A 10,077-nucleotide genomic window follows, 5' to 3' on the forward strand; every position below is an offset into this window, starting at 1 on the left:
CCCGGAGCATGACCGCACCATTGACGGGGAGCGGTGCGGTACGTTGCTTGAAGCGCAGCAACTGGAAGAGTCCTTATCCAGTAAGTGCTTTCCTTGGGTTCTGCAGGGTTTGGATGCCGGCTTCTTCCCCTTGGTGATTGATCTGACTTGCTCTTCTTTTTGACAGGGGACTTCCCAGAGACGCGCCAGCTGGCGGAGGAGGCCGTCCGCTTTCAGCGAGACCCGCAGGGAGTTGTGGGCTCCGGGACCAACCACAGGTGGCTTGGACCTTCCCGGAGATTGTGACCGCCGCCGAAGCTCGTCTGCGAGTCTTGGGCGAGCAGATGGGGTGGCTCTTTGAGGCCGGCGCGGCGATGACGGCGGCCCTTTGGCCAGGCTCTGTTGCGCCGAACAGCTTCAAGCGGTTGGCGCGGTGGTTGGAATCGGGGCAGGACCGGTTCCACGAGTGGCGTGTTTCTGCCGCCCGTGTCGGTGTAAAGATGGCGCTTAGGTTCGCGATGTCTTGGCATCCAGATCTAGCGCTGGACGCGCTGATGGGCCAGCGAGCCAGCATGGAGAACCAGCTACGGGCAGAGGCCGGACGGATCGCAGCCTAGTCCAGCTACATTGCCGGGTTCGCCATTCATGACGAGTTCCAGCTGGAGCAGACGGAATATGGCAGAGTCGTGCCTGCTTCTGAACGGCCCGGAGGGCAGCTCCAGGAGATAGGTATCTACAGCGATGTGGATGCCGGAAGGAAGACGCCAGCACCTCGGCGAACCTGGAGGCCACTGTCAGTGTCAAAACCGGTGGATCTTGGGTAGGGGGTCCTGAACTGTGCATCTAGGCCGGATGGTAACAGGAGGCAAGGGACACGAAGTTTTACCCAGGTTCGGTCCATCTTGATGGAGGTAAAACCCTACGTCCTTCTTGATTGATATTGATGATATGGGTGTTACAAGAGTAGATCTACCACGAGATCAGAGAGGCTAAACCCTAGAAGCTACCCTATGGTATGATTGTATGTTGTGATTGTTGTCCTACGTACTAAAACCCTCCGGTTTATATAGACACCGGAGAGGGTTAGGGTTACACAAGGTCGGTTACAAAGGAGGGGATATCCATATACGTATTGCCTAGCTTGCCTTCTACGCCAAGTAGAGTCCCATCCGGACACGAGACGAAGTCTTCAATCTTGTATCTTCATAGTCTATTAGTCCGGCCAATGGATATAGTCCGGCTGTCCGGAGACCCCCTAATCCAGGACTCCCACAGTAGCCCCTGAACCAGGCTTCAATGACGATGAGTCTGGCGCACAGTTGTCTGCGGCATTGCAAGGCGGGTTCCTTCTCCGAATACATTACAGAAGAAGTTGAATACGAGGATAGTGTCCGACCCTGCAAAATAAGTCCCACATTTCACCGTAGAGAGAATAATGTTTTTTCGCAGATCTAATTTGCTGGCTTGTTTTGACAGCATGACATCATGTCATGGCCCGGTGACTATTCGAACCGTTTCTTTTAACGAGCCCCGCACATAACGCGAGGCAGTTTTTCGACATGTCTTGTCAAAGCAGAGATCGTGTCCCCTTATTACGGATTCTCATCAATACGGGCGTGGGTAACCCAACCACGCCATCAATTACGGCGCTTGGGGGATAAGCGAGTTTTACTAGGCAAGTGGGGACGTTTAATTTTGTCCGCCCATATAAAGGATAAGGATTCACCTTTCTGTCCACGCCTTCTTCCTCCTCTGCTCATCCGCTCTCCCATACTCGAGCTCTAGCACCCAAGTCCTCACTTCCATCTCTACCTTCTCCAACCATGTCCGGAGCGGGAGGCAAGTGGATGATCTCCTCCGTCACGGAGGGAGACGTCAAGAAACTGAGGAGAGCCGGATACCAGCACGACGATATCGCGCACCGGCTCCCAGATGAGGGACAACTCATCCCCACCCCGAGCCCCATGAGAGGGTGGTATTCCTCACCCATTTCCTCCCCGGACTGGGATTCCCTCTCCATCCCTTCGTCCCGGGGCACATGTTTTATTATGGCCTGGACTTCCACGATCTTGCCCCGAACTTCATCCTCAACATCTCGGCGTTCATCATCGTGTGTGAGGCCTTCCTCTGCATCAAGCCCCACTTCGGCTTATGGCTGAAGACCTTCAATGTGAAGACGAAGGTAGTGAGCGGCCGCCAGGCGGAGTGCGGAGGCGCCATGGTGGGCAAGATGCCCAACATCACATGGCTCGAGGGCACCTTCGTGGACACCATAAAGGGGTGGCAATCGGGGTGGTTCTATATCACCGAGCCGCGTGACCCCGCATGGGTAGCGGCCCCCGAATTCCGATCTGGCATCCCCATGCGGCTCACCTCATGGAAAGAGAAGGGCCTATCCTGGGGTATTTCAAAAGAGCTGACCGGACTCCAGTCATGTATTCAGAACATGGTGGATAAGAAGCTCAAGCTTGTCAACATAGTCCAGGTTATGCTCGTTCGCCGGATACTCCCGTGCCAACAACGGGAGTTTACCTTGTGGGAGTTCAATCCGGCGCAGCACCGAACTCTGAACAGGCTCTTCGACACGACTCATGAAGATGCCTGGGGGGTGCTGTTCAAGGGCGCCGCGGTCCCTCCCCCCATTACTGAGGAAAGCGGATTTAGCGCGAAGCGCCACGCCAGTGCGGTAAGTTGTTTTACCTCTTACAGGATATTTGTTATATATATATATATATATAGATTGGCTATATGCGGGATCTAAACTCTCGTAATTTTGACAGGACAAGCAGAATATGGCCGGACAGATCGACTGTTCGACTCCCTTGCCCGAAGGCCCCGCAGATGCTCTTCTGATGAAGATGCTGACTCCGGCCCCTTATAAGGTGCCGGAGAAGACCAAGAAGGCCAAGGGAGCTCGAAAGAGTTCCCGACGCCAGGCGTCGTCGAACTCACCGTCCGATAACTCTGCGACGCACTCTTCCCCCGAAGATGAGGAAGAGGAAGAGGAGGCTCCCCCACCGACTGGGGGAGACAAGAAAAGGAAGGCCGCCCCAACTGGGGAGGCCGAAGGGTCCAAGAAGGGAAGGACGCTCCTTCCAGACAGCTCTACCGCCGCCGACGAAAGTGAAGACGAGTGGTTGCCCAGGGGCAAGCCCCAGTGGAGATCGTAAGTGTTTGGACACCAAAGTAACCCATAGGATTATTTTATTGCTTTCCCTAACACCGAACTCAATTGTACAGGCCGCCCCGAGCCAATATCAAGGTATCCTCGGATGGCTCCCTGGGCTCGTCAGACATGGATTGCGATCCAGTCCCGACCGCCACCTCCCCTCATCCGGCCGATGATGCCGAGGTGCTGTCTCAAGAGGCACCGGATCAAGGGGGGACAGTCCCGGAGGTGCCTCAAGGCGACCTTCCGGACTCCGGGAGCCGAGAGGACGGGGTCCTCGAGAGCTCCGAGTTCGGCCCTCAGCCGAACACCGCGTCGGACCCTCCAACGGATCCGAGCTCGGGCAGGCGGTCCCCTTCTAAGGAGGGTGAGACACCTGCGCCGGTGACCTCTGTCCACCCAGAGGCGCCGGACACTATGTTGGAAGTGCTTCGCAGCGCTTCCATCGAGGAGGAGCACCGCACTATCATGAGTGCGGTGATCCAGAAGGTTCAGTCCGCCAAGAGCGGATTGACTGAAGCCTGTACTAGCCTTCTAACATGCTTCGAGGTAAGTGTTTTAAAATGTAGTACAAATATTACCGCATAGACAGTAGCCCCTGATGCTTTGTTCGGTGTTCACAAAGAAAATCCGAATAGAGGATCAAATAATATCGCAGGAGTCTAATATAAGTATGTCAATATGCATATGCAGGCTTCGCTGCTGGCGTCCGCCGCACTAATGGCGGAGGTCGCCATACTGAAGGAGGCCCTCGAGGGGTCCCAGAAAGAGCTCGACCTTGCTAAGAGGAAGCTCGAGGAGAACAAGGGTAAGTAATACCCCGTCTGTAGATGAGAAAAAGGACGCGATTGCGGAATGATAGGATCATTGTATGTTTGCCAGGGGCCACGACCGAGGTGGCGACACTGAAGCAAGCGTTGTCCCAGGCAGAAGAAAAGGCGGCCCAGGAGTGCACCGAGCGAGAGAGGCATGAGGCTCGAGTGGGCGAGGTGCAGCAAGAGCTCCAGGCTCTCGTGACCAAGCACGAGGCATTGGAGCTTGACCTGAAGACGAGAGAGTCTGAGCTTGCTGCGGCCCGTGAGAGCGCGAAGAGTGCCAAGGCCGAGGCCCAGAAGGTCCTTCAGGAGATCGACGCGATGAAGAAGATAGCGGCAGGTAAGGATTTCTATATGCAAAGCAAGCATGTAAAGGTGAATTATTGATTACTTACCCGAATCTGGAGCTCTTCAGGAGCATTCGCAGATTTGCCCCGCAGTGTGTCCGATGTCGCACTGTTCTACCAGGCCGAGGACGGAAGCTCGACAGAGAAGCTATTCTAGTCTCAGTATGCTGAGGCCAAACATCCGGTGCCAATGAGCGACCAGCTGAAGGAGATGGCCGAGCTACATAAGGCGGCCGATCAGGCCATGAAGGGTTCATAGTCTGGTTGTGGCCTGGCGACGCCCTTCCAAACAGCTTCTTCGGCCTGGTGAGGCGGCTTGTGGATGCCTGCCCATGGCTGGAGGTCATCAAGCGATCCGTCTGCATTGAAGGTGAACGCCGGGCCTCCGCCCGTGTGGAAACGCAGTGGGTCAAGCTAGACGCCGTGAAGCTTATCAAGGAGGGGCCGCCGGAGGGCAAGGAGCACCGCCACCCCGAGATGTACTATGAGGGTGTTCTGCCGGGCGCCCGTCTTATCGCGGATGAGTGTTCACAAAATGTAATATTTGAATGAGACTTGGTCGTTTTTTATCCTGTGTAATGAAAACTTGTTTCATATGCCCTATGCAACGCTTGTGTGAATTTAAAATATTACCTTTTGTTTGGCTGTTTATCCAATCTGAGAGATGGCTAGTCCTCGGCTTCTGCCCCCATACCACGAGTGCTGGGGTGTTCGGGATAAACCTGAGCACTCTTGTTCCCATGTTTGGGTCCTCCGAGGGAGGTGCTCAGCACAACGAACAAGGCAACCGGACTAATAATGCTTTATCACTCTCACTTAGCCATAGAATTCTATAATTTTAAATTTCAGCGAAGCCCCTAGTATTCGGAAGGCCGAATTCGGGGCACGATACATGCCTATAGGCCGGACGGAGCCTGCCCCTCGCCCTAAGCGGCATAAGTCTTTAGGGACTCGAAAAATCTCGCCGAACAGGGACCAGTCTCTTGGCTTATCATGACAGTCAGTTTTAGCTTTCTGTACTGAGGTTCTCGGCCCGGCAGAACCGGGGCACAATCGCAGTAGTTCTCCTAGCGCTACCTTAGCCGATAGAGCGGAACGTAAGGTACCAAAACATAGGAGCCGGGAAACCCAACATTTGACCAAAGACATGATTCGGAGCTGACGCATATAATGCTATAAGTTCAGGGTGCCGTACTTGTGAAAGTATTCGGACTTTTCACACCATATTGTGAGTATGTAAGCCCCTGGTGCATTGGTCGTACCAGAGTGTACGGTTGCTAGGCATCATTAATGAACACATAGATATGTATACATATAACCAAAATGCGATAATAGTCGTAATGTCATGCATTGTATAGTAAAAAATTGCATTAAAGCAGAGTGATACAGATAGTGTAATAAGCAAAAGAGTAGGACTATGTCCCTTCCAAGGGTGAGCTAAGGAATTATACGAAATCTGTAATCCACCTGGGAATTCCGTAGTTGTCGGCCTCCTTGGTTGCTGTATCATGGGATCGACAATAGAGCTGCCGGATAGTGTTTCCAGAGATTGAAGTCCTGAAAGAAAAAGAAAAATAACCAAACGGGAAGCCCCTGGTGCGGTTTAGGCCGCGTTTTGGGGCGTGCCGTAGTTGTGCCTCCCCCTCCCCATCTGTGCCCATGGTATTTTTAATGCGTAATTATGTATGCGTGGCACGAACAACGCCGTTGGGCTGGGATTGGGGTGGCCGTTGTATTGCTATGCGAGCTCAGATCGCGCCAGGCGGTCTATTTGCCGATTGCCCCGAGCGCGCTTGAAGGTGTCCGGGCTTTGAAACGCCGAACTGGTAGATTACCTTGAGAGGCTACTTTGCGCTTCTGCTGCGAGGGCCGCGGTGTGCTCCTCTGTTCGAAGAGAGCGCTCTGTGTTTCCATTGACTGTAATAACTCCACGAGGTCCTAGCATCTTGAGCTTGAGGTATGCATAATGTGGCACCGCATTGAATCTAGCAAATGCGGTTCGTCCGAGTAGTGCGTGATAACCACTACGGAAGGAGACTATATCGAAGATTAACTCTTCGCTTCGGAAGTTATCCGGGGATCCGAAGACCACTTCCAGTGTAATTGAGCCTGTGCAGTGGGCCTCTACGCCTGGAATGACGCCTTTAAAGGTTGTCTTTGTGGGTTTGATCCTTGAGGGGTCTATACCCATTTTGCGCACTGTGTCCTGATAAAGCAGGTTCAGGCTGCTACCGCCGTCCATGAGGACTCGAGTGAGGTGAAATCCATCGATGATTGGGTCTAGGACCAGTGCGGCGAATCCGCCGTGATGGATACTAGTGGGGTGGTCCCTGTGATCGAAGGTGATCGGACAGGAGGACCAAGGGTTGAACTTCGGGGCGACTGGCTCCAGCGCATATACGTCCCTGAGCGCACGCTTCCGCTCCCTCTTGGGGATGTGGGTTGCGTATATCATGTTCACCGTCCACACTTACGGGGGAAACCTCTTCTGTCCTCCGGTGTGCGGCTGCCGGGGTTCTTCCTCGTCATCGCTATACGGCCCCTTGTCCTTGTTTTCGGCGATTAACTTGTCGGCCTGCTTGAACACCCAACAATCCCTGTTGGTGTGATTGGCTGGCTTGTCTGGGGTGTCGTGTATTTGACACGAGCGATCGAGTATACGGTCCAAGCTGGACGGACCCGACATACTTTGTTTGAATGGCTTTTTCCGCTGACCGGGTTTAGAGCCTTTGAATCCGGCATTGACTGTCGTATCCTCAGTACTTTTGCTGTTAATGCGGCGCTTATGCTTGTTGCAATGTGACCTGCTGTTGCCGTCCTTGGTATCTGAGGTACCATGGTTCTTTGATATGTTGTTACTGTGAGCCAACCAGCTGTCTTCTCCCGCACAAAAGTGGGTCATGAGCGTCGTGAGGGCTGCCATAGATTTCGGCTTTTCCTGACCAAGGTGCTGGGCTAGCCACTTGTCTCGGATGTTGTGCTTGAAAGCCGCTAAGGCCTCCGTATCCGGACGGTCGATGATTTGGTTTTTCTTTATAAGGAACCGAGTCCAGAATTGCCTAGCCGACTCTTCTGGATACTGAATTATGTGGCTCAAGTCATCGGGGTCTGGTGGTCACACATAAGTGCCCTGAAAGTTGTCGAGGAATGCAGCTTCCAGATCTTCCCAACAGCTAATGGAGTCCGCTGGCAAGCTATTAAGTCAATGTCGTGCTGGTCCTTTGAGTTTTAGTGGGAGGTACTTGATGGCATGTAAGTCATCACCGTGGGCCATGTGGATGTGGAGGAGGAAGTCCTCTATCCATACTGCGGGATCTGTTGTGTCGTCGTATGATTCAATGTTTACAGGTTTGAAACCTTCTGGGAATTGATGTTCCATTACTTCGTCTGTGAAGCATAAGGGGTGTGCAGCGCCTCTGTATTGGGCTATATCACGACGCAGCTCGTATGGGTCCTGCCCGCTGTGTTCGGCCCGACCGGATTTGCTTTTACTGTATCCGACGTGATGTTTACCGTCTCGTAGAGTGGTGCGCCCTCGTGATCCGTAGATCGATCTTGAGTTCTTTGCTTTGTCCTCCAGTATGTCTTGCAGGTCTGGCGTATCTTCCCATGCCTTTTTATTTGGATGGCGTTGGGGTGGAGGCTGAGCTTTCGGCAGGAATGCCTCTCTATCGCGGCCACGAGGTGGCCGGTCAGCCGTATCATACGCTTCTTCCTCCAGTCGGGGTAGTAACCTGCGCCTTGGGTAACTCTTGGAGGGACGCTCGAGTTTATATTCCTCGGCTGCGAGGACTTTAGTCCATTTGTCAGCAAGCAGATCTTGATCAGCTTGAAGCTGCTGCTGCTTTTTCTTCAGGCTATTTGCCGTGGCCATAAGCCTGCGCTTGAAGCGCTCTTGTTCGACGGGATCCTCTGGTACGGCAAATTCATCGTCGCCGAGGCTTGCCTCGTCTTCGGAGGGGGCATGTAATTGTCATCCTTCTCCTCTCTGCCAGCCACTCTCTCAGGAGAGCTGGCACCTTCATCCTCCTGATCTAACTCTTGCTGGAGGGGGTTTTCGTTGTTTTCGGCGCTATCCGGAGTGTCATTATCTCCTGCACCGGTATCACCACTTTTGCATTGGCGGGACTTAGAGCGGCACCGCTGACGTCGGCGCTTGGGTTGCTTCTTGGAGGGGTCATCCTCCGCTATCTCGTCGCCGTTGCCTTCATTGGGTGTATCCACCATGTATATGTCATACGACGAGGTGGCTTTCCAGTGCCCTATAGGTGCTAGTTCATGTTCGTCTCCTACATCGTCGTCCATACCATCAATGTCTTCGGAGTCGAAGTCGAGCATGTCGGTTAAATCATCGACAGTGGCTACAAAGTGGGTGGTGGGTGGGCGTCGAATTTCTTTGTCGTCCGCATCCCAGTCATGTTGGCCATAATCCGGCCAGGGCTCTCCTGACAAAGAGAGAGACCTTAGTGAATTTAGAATGTCGCCGAAGGGCGAGTGCTGAAAGATATCTGTGGCGATGAATTCCATGATCGGCGCCCACTCGGATTCGATTGGCAGGGGCGCGGATGGTTCGGGGTCTGGAAGAGAGTCCGACACCTTGGAGTCACGGGCAGTGTAGAGGATTATGCTAGTGTTTGGCTCGATCGCCGTCGAGACTGCAGCCCCCTGAGGCGGTGTCCAGCCACCCGTCCTCGATTGGCACAGTTGGCTCCGAGCTAAGGGTCGGAGCTGGTGTGGGCGCGGCCTCTGGAGTACCATCCGGTGGCAGAGCTAGGCCATGCCCATCGAGACAGTGCGGCGCGCCCGGCTGTGGCTCGAATCCGTTGAAGATCAAGTCTCCGCGGATGTCGGCCGTGTAGTTCAAACTTCCAAATCTGACCTGATGGCCACGGGCGTAGCTTTCAATCTGCTCCAGATGGCCAAGCAAATTAGATAGTAGTGCAAAGCCGCCAAATACGAAGATCTATCTGGGGAGAAAAGTCTCACCCTGGACTGCATCATTACTGATGATAGTGGGAGCCATCAAGCCTAACGGCGACGACACAGAGGAACTCTCAATGAAAGCACCAATGTCGGTGTCAAAACCGGCGGATCTCGGGTAGGGGGTCCCGAACTGTGTGTCTAGGCCGGATGGTAACAGGAGGCAAGGTACACGAAGTTTTACCCAGGTTCGGGCCCTCTTGATGGAGGTAAAACCCTACGTCCTGCTTGATTGATATTGATGATATGGGTGTTAAAAGAGTGGATCTACCACGAGATCAGAGAGGCTAAACCCTAGAAGCTAGCCTACGGTATGATTGTATGTTGTGATTGTTGTCCTACGGACTAAAACCCTCCGGATTATATAGACACCGGAGAGGGTTAGGGTTACACAAGGTCGGTTACAAAGGAGGAGATATCCATATACGTATTGCCTAGCTTGCCTTCTACGCCAAGTAGAGTCCCATTCGGACACGAGACGAAGTCTTCAATCTTGTATCTTCATAGTCTATCAGTCCGGCCAATGGAGATAGTCCAGCTGTCCGGAGACCCCCTAATCCAGGACTCCCACAGCCACCGAGGGGGAGTCGGCAGCTGCGCGACCCGGCGCTGGGAATGCCTGAGGCTGCCCTGTTTTATCTTAGTAGAAATTTCTGTTAGGTAGCAGGTCCACCCACCCACTGGGGGTGTTCGGGTGTAATGAACTCTGGCCTTGGGCCTGTTTAAATTTGTGATGTACATATTTTGTGGATGCTTGCGCTTTGCATTTTGTCTTTTGAGCCGTTTT

The sequence above is a fragment of the Triticum aestivum genome, chromosome 1A, assembly GCF_018294505.1.
Source record: "Triticum aestivum cultivar Chinese Spring chromosome 1A, IWGSC CS RefSeq v2.1, whole genome shotgun sequence".
In the NCBI taxonomy this organism is placed as follows: domain Eukaryota; kingdom Viridiplantae; phylum Streptophyta; class Magnoliopsida; order Poales; family Poaceae; genus Triticum; species Triticum aestivum.